The 14,959-nt window shown below is 39.5% G+C and overlaps 1 protein-coding gene across 7 annotated transcripts in view; it reads right to left on the reverse strand.

Annotated features, from left to right (window-relative positions):
- Positions 1 to 14,959, reverse strand: part of PHACTR2 (phosphatase and actin regulator 2) — a 262,820-nt gene that overhangs the window by 94,602 nt on the left and 153,259 nt on the right. The gene's annotated exons all lie outside the window — the stretch shown is intronic.

Raw genomic sequence — 14,959 nt, forward strand, 5'->3', positions numbered from 1 at the left:
TCCATCTGCAACAACTACATCGATATTTTGTGCAGAAATAGAGTATTCTAAGTGAAACAGGATGTTCCTCCAGAGAGTAGTTTGGCATTCTCAGTAATGAAAATGACAGTTATGGTGTAGTTAAAACCAGGTTTTTTTTCCTTCACAAAATAAAATTTAGTGCCAAGAAGCTAAATTCTAAATTTTACTATACTAAAACTATCTTTTGCTTCTGTTACAAAAAAGGTTTTAGCTTCAAATAAACTGATAACTATCACGAATGACAAAAAATACGTGGAAAATATGGATGTCGTAGGTAACAGAACATATCTTTATGTGCCTCAATCATTTCATCAGTCAGAAGAAAGGCCCCAAACCTTAAGTTGCCTTACACTATGCTCATAACAGAAAGAAGATGGTGATAACTTATATTACCCCGAAGATTAAATTTTAATGGCAAAAAACGGGAAGCAACTAAAGAATGGATAACTATGGTATTTTTCATGCAATGAAGTAGCACTCAGCAATTTAAAGAAAAGGAGCCACTGATACCTACAAACAACGTGAATGTATCTCAAAAACATTGTGCTGGAAAAAAAACAGCAACACACAAAAGAGTACATACTGTGTGGTTCTATTTATATGAAGTCCTAAAAAAGGCAAAATGAATTTATGGGAAAACAGAAAAAAGAAGAAGAAAGAAAGAAAACCAGAAGAGTAGTTGCTTCTTGGAGTGAAATGGAGGTGGGAATTAATTGAGAAGAGGCTTGAGGGATTTTCCTGGGGTGATGGAAATTATCTCAATAAAGGATGGATTATACAAAATGCATCAAATGGTATTTATGATATTGTGCATTTTACTTTATGTAAAATCTACCATTAAAAAACCATAAATAAGTAGTGAAGTCCAATTAATGGCATGCACGCTGACATGTTTAGGAATGAAGTGTACTGATGTCCATCAAAAATAATAAATTGATGGATAGCTGGAATGGAGATGGATAAATTTACAATATAGTAAAATATAGCAAAATGTTAAGTGTTGAATCTAGGTGGTGGGTGTGTGGTCATTAATTGCATAATTCTTCCATCTCCAAAACTTTCACAATAAAATATTGGGAAAAATAAAACAAAAATTGAATGGCAAGAACCTCTGCTTCTAGGAAAATGGAGTAGACTTACTTTTTCCTACTTCTCTTGCTACATACAACTAAAAAAAACCCTGAATGTTATATATAAAAGAAACATGAAAAGACTATACAAGGTGAAAGAAAGTAGGCCAGCTTGGGACCTCAGGACCTAAGAAACAACATGGAGGTAAGATCCTTGGGTTTTCCTTTAGTCTCATGTATTCCAGACTTGCAGCTGAACCTGAAAACACCAGTGGGCACAGACCAAAAATCCTCAACAAAAGCCTGCTCTCTCTAGCCAAAGGAGCAGGAAAGGGACAGCCTAGTAAGACAGAAAACTTTTAGACAATAACTGCTCCACTCCAGCAAAACACCACAGAAGAAACTATGACCATCCAAGCCAAGAAAGGCTGAGTGGGTAGACTAGACTTCTACCCTCTAATGAGGAGCCCCAAACCCCTATCAGAGTGGTGTCAGAGAGGACCAAGTAGGGAGCCAGGACCTTCCTGTGCACCAGCTGTTAATGAAGCATCCTCTACAGTGTCAGTGGAGACCATGTGGGAACCTGGTCTTCCACCCATACCCAGTAATGAGGTATCTCTTCTTCTCCTTCCCCGCCAGTATTGGGGTCACACCAAACCACTGCCCAGTGGGAACAAGACCACCCCCACCCACTACGGTGTCAGTAGAGACCACATGGGGATCTGGAAATTGAACCGTGCCCGAGAGTAATGAAGACCCTTCCCCCCATTTCTGCTGCCAGATATCAAGAGAGGATGAAGGGAGAACCTGGGTTTTTACCTCCGCCTGGCAGTAATGAGGTGGCACCCCTCGCTTCCCTTGCTGGAGAGGTGTCAGACAAAGCCAGTTAAAACAAAAGGTTTCCATAACATTTACAGTCTCATAATATAATACAAAAATGTTTTAAGTTTCAATCAAAAATCACTTGACATACCAAGAACCAGGAAAATCTTAAACTGAATGAAAAAAGACAGTCAATACAATGCCAATACCTTAATCCTTATAAGTTCTCCTTCCAAACAAGAATGATAAATCCTGTTCTTCCCACTCATAAAGTCAACTCTAATTTCAGGCAGAAATGCAAGTTCGGCAGTGACTGATTCTTCTGTAAATGCTTCCTAACCCTACTTTACCCCAGCCACGCTGGCCACAGTGCAGCAGGCAAAGAGATGAGAAGGACTAATTTGGAAGCTAAGCCAGAGTTAAAAAGTAAAATCCTTATTTACTTTACTTCCACTCCTGTCCAACTGCCTTCCTTAAACTAGGGGCAAACCCAGGGAGAAACTGACCATATGGTATTTCTTCTCCACTGAGACTTTATGCTGAAGGCTCAATTTTGAACAATTTAAATGCTGTGAAATATAAAAGGACTGACTATTACAAACATGGGAACTAAAGTTACCATCTCAAATTCACCTCCGTGGCTATAGACACACATTTAGTTCTCATTTTCTCTCAACCCACATATCCGGTTCCCTGACACTCCATCAAAATTCTGCCTTTGATCTGAAACACTAAGGAATAGTCTATTTTTTCTCCTGAAGACAAAAACAAATGAAAACAAAAATTAAATATTCCTTAGGTGACAGAAGGTGACAGATGGGGAGACTGAATGAGGTAGTTGAAAAATGAAAGCCTTCATGTTAAATTCATAGCTACATAAGACATTAACTACCATACCTTTCTTTATTTTGCATTTAGTTTTAGTCTTTATCTCTACTCCAGAAGGGGCCTGGGCCAGTGCCAATGACCACAGCAGAACACGCACACACATACCTTTTTCCTGACTGAATGAATCCACCTATAATTTTGTAATTATTGGGCTATTACAGTAAACCACACTTGCAATTAGGAACCATACGTCGGCACAGTTGGTCACACTGCCATTGTACTTCTTGTAAATCATGAACATGAAGGGGATGCCACCTGATTTGGAGTAGTATAAACAGAATATTTACTCCTTTCTTTCCTCCAAACACCTAGGATACTGCCAGGACCATTGATAATTCTATTATTTTTCTTTTGGACCAATTTACCATTAAAGTCACTTTGAAACTTTCAAAAAATTTTTTCACAACAAATCTAGTGAATTTGGCATTTACACACAGATAAGAACAAATTGCCAGGTAAAGCCCAGATGAAAGTCTGATTTCCCTGTTTTATTTTTACTTTTTTTAACATCCATTTATTTATTTATTTATTATTATTATTTTTTGGCCACACCACTCGGCCTGCAGGATCTTAGTTCCCCAACCCAGGATCAAACCCGTGCTCCCTGAAGTGGAAGCACGGAGTCTTAACCACTGGACCACGAGGGAAGTCCCTGATTTTCCTGTTTTAAATGTTTACTTTGATCCACTTACATGTTATGAAGAGTGACCTGTCATTCAGCAGGACTTTCTTTTTCACACTGGAAATCAACATTTAAAAATATTTAATTCAATTAATTAATTAATTTAAAATCTCCTTGAGGAGGAGATTAATAAAATTTATTTACTTTTAATTATTTTTTAAAAATTTTTATTGGAGTATAGTTGATTTACAATATTGTATTAGTTTCTGCTGTAGAGCAAAGTGAATCAGTTATACATACACATATATCCACTCTTTTTTAGATTCTTTTCCCATATAGGTCATTACAGAGTATTGAGTAGAGTTTCCTGTGCTATACAGTAGGGCCTTATTAGTTATCTATTTTATATATAGTAGTGTGTATATGTCAATCCCAATCTCCCAGTTTATCCCCCCATCCTTATCTCCTGGTAACCATAAGTTTGTTTTCTACATCTGTGACTCTACTTCTGTTTTTGTAAATAAGTTCCTTTATTTTTAATTTTAATTTTATATTGGAGTATAGTTGATTAACAATGATGTGTTAGTTACAGGTGTACAGCAAGGTGATTCAGTTATACCCATATAAGTATCCATTCTTTTTCAAATTCTTTTCCCACTTAGGTTATCACAGAATATTGAGCCAAGTAAATATTATTTAAATATTTTTAAAAACAGTCATTAGCTGTTCAAATGTAGACATTTTAAACGACACAGCTCAGTCTATCTTCCCACCAAAATAAGCTCGTTCCTAACAGGATTTCCCTGCACCACCAACCAGTAAGATCCAGAAAATACATGAAGATTTTACTTTTCATTTAAACAGAAATTTATCAGTTAGACAATCCCAGCGCTACTGTGACCACAGAAGCCAAAAATAAATGAAGCTAGATAATTATCATATAAATTAAATTATAGACTTGGAGAGTCTTTTCTTTGAGATCTGAGAACTGAATGACAAGAATTCTTAGAAAAATTAACCCTATTTAATATGAGTTTGTAGTATTTTATAATGTTCAATAGTTCTCTAATAGTCTAGATATTCATTTTTGGTTTTTCTCCACACAATTATTTCAGTCACTGAGAAAGTGAGACAAATGTGGCAGAACATTCCACCTCACAAATTTCGTAGGTGAAAGATCATTTAGAAAAGAACCTCAATAAAAGAATTCCCGGTACTAATTCTAAAGAAAGTGATAGCCACTCTGAAAAAAAACGGTGGCAAAGATGGCCTCAACTGTCCTCTAAATATCCTTACATATCTTTTAACTTTTAAATTTTTTTGGCTGCATTGGGTCTTCATTGCTGCACACGGGCTTTCTCTAGTTGCGGCGAGCGGGGTCTACTCTTTGTTGCGGTGCACGGGCTTCTCATGGCAGTGGCTTCTCCTGTTGCAAAGCACGGGCTCTAGGTACGCGGGCTTCAGTAGTTGTGGCTCGCGGGCTCTAGAGCGCAGGCTCAGTAGATGTGGCGCATGGGCTTAGCTGCCCCACAGCATGTGGGATCTTCCCGGACCAGGGCTCGAACCCATGTCTTCTGCATTGGCAGGTGGATTCTTAACCACTGTGCCACAAGGGAAGTCCCTATCCTTACATATCTGAAGGTTAATGAGAATACATTTTTGAAGCCCAGTAATAACAAAAACAATTAAAGCGAACTCATATGTGGTTAAAAAAAAAAAAAGTGTTGATAATACTCTGCTGTACTAAGTATATGCTTACAATACTACTCATAGTGATTTTATTGGACCAAAGAATGTACCTATTAAAAGGGCATTGTACAAAAACATCTGACATTTAAAGATCAAGAACTTAGGGACTTCCCTGGTGGCAAAATGGTTAAGAATCTGCCTGCCAACGCAGGGTACATGGGTTCAATCCCTGGTCCGGGAAGATCCCACGTGCCGCGGAGCAACTATGCCCATGTGCCACAACTACTGAGCCTGCACTCTACAGGCCACAAGCCACAACTACTGAGCCTGCATGCCACAACTACTGAAGCCCATGTGCCTAGAGCCCATGCTCCGCAACAAGAGAAGCCACAATGAGAAGCCCACGCACCGCAACGAAGAGTAGCCCCCGCTCGCTGCAACTAGAGAAAGCCCGTGTGCAGCAATGAAGACCCAATGTAGCCAAAAATAAATAAATTTATTTTTTAAAAAATCAAGTACTCAAAAGAAGTAAGAAAACAAGCAAACCAAAGTTTATTTCCTTAATAGATGGCTTCTAGGCTATTTTCTTTGTGCCTTTGTAAGTTATTATGCTTATGTAATAATATCACTATATATATATTTTATTTCTATTACAGTTTTTATGTTTCCACTATAATTCTGTCACCTTCCTCTTTAAAGGCCACAGAACACATGGCAAAGAAACATTAGGGCTGCACTCAGGGAAGATTTAACTTTATTTCCTACCCTTACATGAGGCCTCTCTCTCACAAAACAGTGACTTAGAAAACATGCTGTCAGACAGGGGCATACATCCTGTTCTGGGCACAGAACCAAGTAGACAACAAGGTCAGAGGGAACGGATGCTATGAGCCGTCGCAGACGAGATTGGATTAGGGAAGCCAAGTGGCTATCCTTGTCTTGCATTGTCTAAAAGAGACCCTTACTCTCTTGCTAATCAGCATTTACATTGGGTTGGATCAAATCTCTTCCTTTTGGGGGTAGGATGAATGACCAGGGGAAGGGAAGGGAAAAGGAACAGAAGAATAAAAATGTGTGGCATTATATGGCGTTAGGAGTTAATTCTGAAACTGGTATACTTGTAAACTGGATGGAACAAATTGATGGTGGATGTTAGGAGCCAGATTTGTCAGTCTTGGAAAGGAAGGTTACAGACAAGCAAAGGGGAAGCTAGAATGACCCATGTGGCACTGAATTAGAGTTGGAGGCATCAGTATGAACTCCTGTTTTGGCAAGAGAAAGAGAAAGAAGGAGATAGATAGATAGATGACAGATAGATAATAGGTATGTGTATATACAGGGCTCAGTATACACACGTGTATTTCCTATTCATTCTGAGGGGCTAGAAGCAATGACACCCCAGTGAGCACTCAGGTCTTGGTTTCTAATAGCACTCTCCAATAAAAGGGATCAGACCTTTTTCCAGAAATGGCTGCTTCTAGGGTTGGAGCAAGGAAAATACTAGATGAGCTTGGAGCATCTTATAGTGCCAGAAAGTAAACAAGCACTCAAAAAACATTCTGATGAGAGAATGTCAAAGTCACACAGGAGCCAACTAAGAGAGTCCCACAGGCCAAAGATGGAACAACTTGAGCAACAAAATAAACAGTGCAGTATTAGATAATAATTAAAAGTATAAAATAAATATCTGTGAGTCCATACTGAATAAATACTGAATAAATAAATAAATGTGGGATAACAGAAAAGTCTGTACAGAAGAATCACAATTAATTTATATAAATACTCCACTCTCAGGAAGGTGGATCTTAACTCCCCACCCCTGAAATGTGGGCTATACATGGTGACTTCCTTTGAAAGACTTCGGTATAGGGAATTCCCTCGAGGTCCAGTGGTTGGGACTCCACGCCTTCACTGCCGAGGGCCTGGGCTCGATCCCTAGTCAGAGAACTAAAATCCCACAAGCCGCGCAGTGCGGCCAAAAATAAATATATAGAATTAAAAAAAAAAAAGACTTCAGTATGGAAAGGTAGGGAAAAAGAGGGACTTCACGGTGGAGAAACCTGATAAACACTACCTCAACCAAGTGATGGATGTTAACTTGATCAGTGATAAGTCATGTTGAGAGCATGGACCCTTGATATGATGGATGAGAATCAGATGTTGAAACCTATAACCCCATTGTAACCATAAGAAAAGCATTAGACAAACCAAATTGAGGGACATTTACAAAATACCTGACCAATAAATACACCTCAAGGTCATTAAAACAAGGGAAGTCTGAAATTGTCCCAGACCAGAGGAGGCTAAGGAGACATGATGAATAAATGTAAAGTGGAATCCTGGATGGAAGCCTGGAACAACAACAAAAAAAAGGATCTTAGGGAAAAACTAGTGAAATCCTAACAAACTGTGGAGTTTAGTCAATAATAATGCACCAAAACTCCTTCCTTGGTTGTAACAAATGTATTCTACTCATTGAAGAGATGAATAACAGGAGAAACTAAGCTGGAGGTATATGAGAACTCTCTGCACTGTCTTTGCAATTTTTCTGCACATCTAGAACTATTCTAAAATAAGGGGTTCATTTTTAAAAATGTGGATTAACTAGCAAGGAGAGGATGAGGACTTAGGAGATTCCTAGGGGACAGGATATCAGTTGTAGAGAGACCTCGGGGGTGGTGTCATTTATCAACAGTAAAGATTTCTGCTCGAAGTTTTAGGAAGTAATATGTTTTAGAATTGCCCATTTTTCTCTCCAAAATCTCCCTTTATTAATGCTTTCAACTCCCAGTATTTTATCACTAAGAGAATATTTACAGGTCATCAAACTGCTGTTTCAACACTCTGTATTACATGATGGATGGATCCCAATAAGGTAAGTGGTATCTAGTATCTTGCAAAAGAGTAGACAGTGGGCCCAGTTACTACTGATCAGTTACTGTGGAACCACACAGACAGAGGTGATCCCCAACGCATGCGTGTGTGCTGTACTAGTAGCATGTACTGCTAACATAGAATGGCAAATCTGGGAATAAAAATGTTTTAAGTTACTTGTACTTTGTTTTTAAATCACTGAAGCTCAATTATTTTCAACAATAAACTTCTATTTGGGAATCAAAAGTAAATTTAAAAGACTGAAATTTATTTCATGACAATGGAGGATAGCTTTTCTAGCTTATCCATTTTTTCCCTGAACTCACGGGCACGGGAGAAGAGTGGTATAATTCAGGAACAGAAATCCCACAGCTCACACTGGTGTGAGAGGTTTGATGAGCAGACCCAGCCATGAAGTAGTCACTGACCCATCCTGGGTTTCATTCTTTCCTGAAAGTGGAAATTCACAAGCACTTTATTAAGAGCAGAATTAATAATCACTATTATTTACTGAGTATTTACTGTGTGCCAGGCACTGTGTTAAGGACTTTACCTGCATTAGCTCATGCTAATTCTTACAATAGCTCTGAGATAAGTACCATTAGTGGTCCCATTTTTGAGATGAGAAAACTCAGATACACAGAGACTAAGCATCTAATTCAGTATCTGGGACATCGTGTGTGTGTGTGTGTGTGTGTGTGTGTGTGTGTTTATATTCATAATAGAGAAAGGTTAAATAAATATTTATCAACTAAATATATGACTAGATAATGAATAAATAGGTATCTTCCTCAAGTGACACACTGAGCAGGTGGCAGAGAGCTTGGATCAGAAGTCAGGTCTGTCTGCCTCCTGAGCTGGCCCTCTTAACCACCATAGTGCAAGGGCTGCTTTAAGTCGGTGCCATGACTCGCCCTGTCGCAAACTGTAAGACAGGATTCCTCCTCTTACAGAGTTCGCGGTAAGGTGGGGGAAGCAGACGTGATCAGTGGTCAATGATGCCAGCCAACCGGGGAGGTGCTGGAATAAAAGCAAAAGCAGAGAGACCAGTAAACTCTGGCTGGGGTGGCTTGGGACTATTTCACAGGGAGTGGGGAGACTTGAACTGGGACAGCCAAGATAAGTAGCCTTTCCGGTGGAAATCAAGGAGGGAATGCCTCGAAAGTGAACAAATTAAGGATGGCTGACCTTTTAAAGTAATGCCAAGAAAAATATTCTCATTATCACAGTGCCGTGCTCATAAGAGACACATGAGACATCTTTATGGAAAAAAGTAAAAACAAATTTATAAAGTCCTATCCTTGAACATGTGAAATGTGAAATTTTTAAAAAGGAGCTAGAGAATTTTTGAACTTTCTATATATCAATGCATATAACACTAGATAAAAATCTGAGAAAAATACCATTTTAGAGTTAGAATAGATCTTAGATGACGCAGAAGAAAACTGCTTTTCACCTGCTGATAGTTCCTTTTAAAAATAATCAGCATTGGGCTTCCCTGGTGGCGCAGTGGTTGAGAGTCTGCCTGCCAATGCAGGGGACACGGGTTCGAGCCCTGGTCTGGGAAGATCCCACATGCCACGGAGCGGCTGGGCCCGTGAGCCACAACTACTGAGCCTGCGCGTCTGGAGCCTGTGCTCCGCAACAAGAGAGGCCGCGACAGTGAGAGGCCCGCGCACCGCGATGAAGAGTGGTCCCCGCTTGCCACAACTAGAGAAAGCCCTCGCAGAGAAACGAAGACCCAACACAGTCATAAATAAAATAAATAAGTAAATAAAAGAACGTGAATTTCTTAAAAAAAAAAAAAAAGAATTGGCTGGTTTTACTCAGTATTAGATCTTTGAAAAAAAAAAATAATAATCAGCATTAAGGTAATAATCATGGCTAAAAATATATTTTAAATTGTTTAGCCACCATCTTTTGAAATGCAGCAAGAGTAAAAAGAACGGAATGTAAACAAGAAATTAAATTCAAAGAAAAATATCTCCAATTGCCCTTCTACATGCATCACCTATAGACTTTCTTGGTCACATCATACTTGTCACTAGAAGTAAATCTGTAGATATTTTTGATTTTTGTTGTTGTTGTTAATTTCACAAGCGTTTCCAGGTATGTGAGAAGAGCAGAGGTCAAGAGACTCATGTGAAACCTGGATTGTAATTGACTAGGTGATTCCCTTCTGCACCTGACCTTACTTTAATTGATTTGAAACTAGACCTCAAAAAAAAAATTTTTTTTATTAGAAAAAAGAAGAATAGGGGGGCTTCCCTGGTGGCGCAGTGGTTAAGAATCTGCCTGCCAATGCAGGGACACGGGTTCGAGCCCTGGTCTGGGAAGATCCCACATGCCACGGAGCACCTAAGCCCGTGAGCCACAACTACTGAGCCTGCGCATCTGGAGCCTGTGCTCCGCAACGGGAGAGGCCGCGATAGTGAGAGGCCCGCGCACCGCGATGAAGAGTGGACCCCGCTCGCCGCAACTGGAGAAAGCCCTCGCACAGAAACGAAGACCCAACACAGCCAAAAATAAATTAATTAATTAATTAATTTTAAAAAATAGATTGGATTTAAAAAAAAAAAGAATAGAATGTGAAAAATGTTGCCACAATAGAGTAAAATGAAAGAATTTTAGTTTCTCTGGAGGAAGACTAATATTTATTCACTAGTTAATTAATTATATACTAGACTATAATTTGCCTCCCAAGTTGCCAATTTCCATTCCCCTGTCACTTGAGAGAAATGATGAAGTTAGCTAAAGGGACTTGGGATGAAATCAGTATTTCCCACTGTCACTGAGATTAATACTATGAAGATTTTTCAAAATAACGTTTGAGGTATAACATGCATACAGCAAGCAAATGATTTGGTACATGCAACCACCATCCAGATCAAGGTCTAGGTCATTTCCAGGCCCATAAAACCTGCTTGTGCTCCTTCCCAGTCAATACCATCCTCTCCATCCACGCCCCCAAATAACCACTGTTTTGACTTCCATCGCCACTGATTTGTTTTACCTGTTCTTGAACTTCAACTTAGCGCAATTATACAACATACTCTTTTGTGTCTGTCTTCCTTCACTGAACATTGTGTCTGTGAGACTCATCTAAATACACGAGCATTTCAAAGCAAAGCTACCTAGGTACAAAATGAAAAATATGCCATCTATCTCAGCAAGACCTCAGATGGGAGAGTACTTGAACATGATGAGCTTTTTCACAGCTCTTGCTTTTAGAAAGGATATCATTTCCATTTTCTTTACCTGGAACACGTAAATAATATCTCCTTCCCCTTACTAGATTTCTGAGAAAGCTAATCTACCTTTCCACCATTTTTTGAGGTTGCCCTGAAGCCATGCTAAATTAGAAGCTCACCTCAGCAAGCTTAATGATGGAGAAGCAGTTTATTTTCTGTAAATAATGACAGCTTTATGTTTAGTCTTATTCTGCATATTAGAGCAGGCAGTAGTCTGAGCAATACGGTTCAGAGAAACACTGAGGATAACATTATCCATTACAGGAACAACTCTGTTTATCACAGGAGTTCTACATTACTCTCTATATATTAAAGCCCTATATATGAGGACACTGAGACCCAAGAAGACTATGTGGCTTTCCGAATAATTAACTAGTGGCAGAGACATAGTCTAGGTCATCTGATTCCTGATCAGGGGGCTTTTTTCCCATTCTCTCAGGCTGTCCTCATTGGAATATGATAGTTAAACTCATGGTGAACCAGCAGCACCTCCTAGTACCTCTAAAAGAGCAGTAAGACTCTGCAGAGCAAAAAGCAAAGAAGATGTCACACAATTAGGACAGGCAATAAATCTCAGTTAATGTTCTGGGTTTTGACCATCCAGTTGGGATGGTTAACTGTAAATCCAAGAAGAGAACTGAGTCACAGACCCAACTCTGCTACTTAACTGGCCCTGTGACCTTGAGCAAGGACCCCAATATTTCACTGCTGAAATTATAAGGCTAAGTTAAATGATCGCTAGGCTCAATACAATTGATATAGTTCTACATCACATTAAGACCTGTTCTAAGTGCTTCATGACTATTGCCTTGTTGTCACCACAACCCTATAAAATAGATGCTATTAGTATTTCCATTTTATAAATGAGGAAGTTGAAGTCCAGAGAGACCAAGCAATTTACCCAAGGTCACACAGCTGGTCAGAGGGATTTAAACTCAGGTAGTTTGCCTCCTGAGTATCCCTTGCACAAGATGGGTCATGGGACTGTGGGTGGGAATTGGGCTATATTTTAAGAGAAGGCAAGACATAAAGCCTAATGAATAATAATTCAATTCTATGCCCAACTGCTTCTTTGGACTAACCCAACGAGATAGGGCAGATACTGTTTTACTCTCCAAAACAATGCCCACTGTCACCACAGTTAAGTTCATGCTGGTTGCAGGCAGTGTGTCCTCTTCACTTATATTGCCTACAGTCATTTGATTGCACAGAATCCTTATTTAACATAGTATTAATTTTAGAAATTTGATACCATCAGTTTTTTGACTTGTTTTTCTAACAGAGGCAGCCATTATTTTTAAACCCCCAAAGGGAAAAGCTACTAAAGACTTCCATCTGTCTTGCAAACACTGACAGAGAACTTTAGAGTTTAAACTTGTGGACGATAGACCTGCAGAAGGAGCATGTTTGTGCAGCTGTATGACATCCTGGTGCACTGACATGAACAATATCCCCTAGACTTGCTACAGGATATTTAACAGATTAAATAATGTCACTTGTATTTAGGGTTTGAAGAAACTCTGATTGAATAGGAAAAGGGTCACTTTGCAAATGGAAAATCAATTTTAATATAAACAAAAGCATTTTAAGTTTCATATATCACTGTTATTGCTATAAGCAAAGTGTTCTAGGAACAGATATGATGGCTGTGTTTAGGAATAGCAAGAAGTGTGCTACAGAGAAACGAGAAAGGAACAAACCAACTTCCTACCTTCCTTCCCTTCCTGAGCCAACAACCCTCAGAGTCTGGGGTGCGGAGCAGGTCATGGTGTATGGAGGGTGTGCTGTGCTTGTGGAAAGGAAGAAAAAGTTGACATGTCTCCAGTGGACAAACTACTAAGTAAGAGAGAATCTCACCTCTATGTGAAGATGGTGACCACTCAGTTTATGCTGAGCGTGTACATGGGGATGAAACTTTAGGAGAGAAGCTGGCAGACCTTAGATATAAATTGTAAAGTAAAATATAATGAAATTTGGGACTCCCCTGGTGGTCCAGTGGTTAAGACTTGGCGCTTCCACTGCAGGGGGAGCGGGTTCGATCCCTGGTCCGGGTACTAAGATCTCACATGCTGCGTGGTACGGCCAAAAAATAAATTAAAAATATGCTAAAGTCACTAAAAATTTTTTAAAAAATCTAATGGAATTTCAGGATTTTGAAGTGAGTGGTTACATTCTGCCCCCAACAAAATTACGAAAAATTTCCCATAGAGGATGAATGTAACAGAAGTATTATTAAAATAACACATTAAATCTGGACCAATATCTTTGGGTCAAAAGATCCATGAGAGTCTACATATAATGTGACTAACTTCCTTTGCAGTCCCCTGGCAGTCACACCAAGTTCTGTGAAGAGCCTGGTGGCCACATGTAAAATTCTGGACTATCGCCCCAAGGCAGAAATGAAACCTTATACAATGGAACTCAGGACACCGGGAGATACAAGCCATAGGCTCATACAATGGAAGGCAGAAAGCTGGTAGGATTTATGTCAATTAGTCATAAAGAGTCCCCAAGGCACTCAGGTTTATATCCCTGTCGTTCAGTTAAGAGATGACTATAACAACCTAGGCATCTGAACTTGGACAGGAACAGAGAAAATGGACTGGAAATGATGAACGGCTCCAAGAGATACTGAGGAGGAAGTACGGAGGCTGAGGAGCTGCCTGGAGAAGGCACAGGCAACTCATGGCCGGAACCTCTCTGAGGACGTGGTGGGATGTAAAGAGGAGATGAAGACTTGGAGACAAGATGTATGGCTTGAGTTCAGGCACTATGAACATTCAGGGGAAGACGTCAGCTGACAATCAGAAATACAATACTGGCACATTAGCAAGAAATCAGAGTTGGAGTTAAAGAAGTTATTTGGGGTGGTCTTTCAAATCAAAGCACAGTTAAGTTTACCTCTTAGAGGTTGATTACATTAAGGAGGTAGTAGCCTTTACTAGGAAAGGTAAATCATCTAACTAAATTGGAAATACCAATTGTTTTCGTTTTTTCTGTTCTTTTCAAGCATTACACATGAGAATTTGAATCTCTCAGAAAACTAGGAAACCATCTAGAAAACCAGGAAACCGTATTTTTAACCTGAAACCAAATTCTTTCATGACAATATTAGGGATACTGAGCTCTGTGTTGCTACTTTAGACTTCTGATTCACTAACTACATCAGAAACTGGGAGGATTACAAGGCCCTTTGCATAGCAGCCCAGGTTCATGATGGCAAATATCTGACTACATAATGTAACATGCCCAGTTACCAGGAATCATTCTCAAAGACTGGCAACCAGCAAGTTTTTGTTCCAATCCAAACAGAAAACATCACCTCTCCTATCTCTAGTTTCAATTGAGAATCAAATATCTCCTGTTATACCGGTATCTTAAGGGGGGAAAACACAAATGGAGAAATGCTTGACATTTATGTTGCTCTGTAAGAAAACTTCCAGAGCAGTAAGAAAATGTTCTGTTAAATTCCAAGAACCTGGGACTTCTTTCGTACTAGGAATCAGCAGGTAAAGAAAAAAGTTTAGTTTATTTGTTTTAGGTTCACGAGGTGTGGGGGGATGCTCAAGCATGTTTATGGGCTGAGATGAAAGAGCCTGGAGGGAGGGAGAAAGTGAAGATCCAAGAGAGAACAGACTAGCATGTGGGAACTGAATGCCCTCAGGATAACCGCAAGGCTTGGGTGGAGCACCAGAGCCTGAACCTAATGTGGTGCATATGAG

This window comes from Balaenoptera musculus, chromosome 12 (genome assembly GCF_009873245.2).
Source record: "Balaenoptera musculus isolate JJ_BM4_2016_0621 chromosome 12, mBalMus1.pri.v3, whole genome shotgun sequence".
NCBI classification, from domain to species: domain Eukaryota; kingdom Metazoa; phylum Chordata; class Mammalia; order Artiodactyla; family Balaenopteridae; genus Balaenoptera; species Balaenoptera musculus.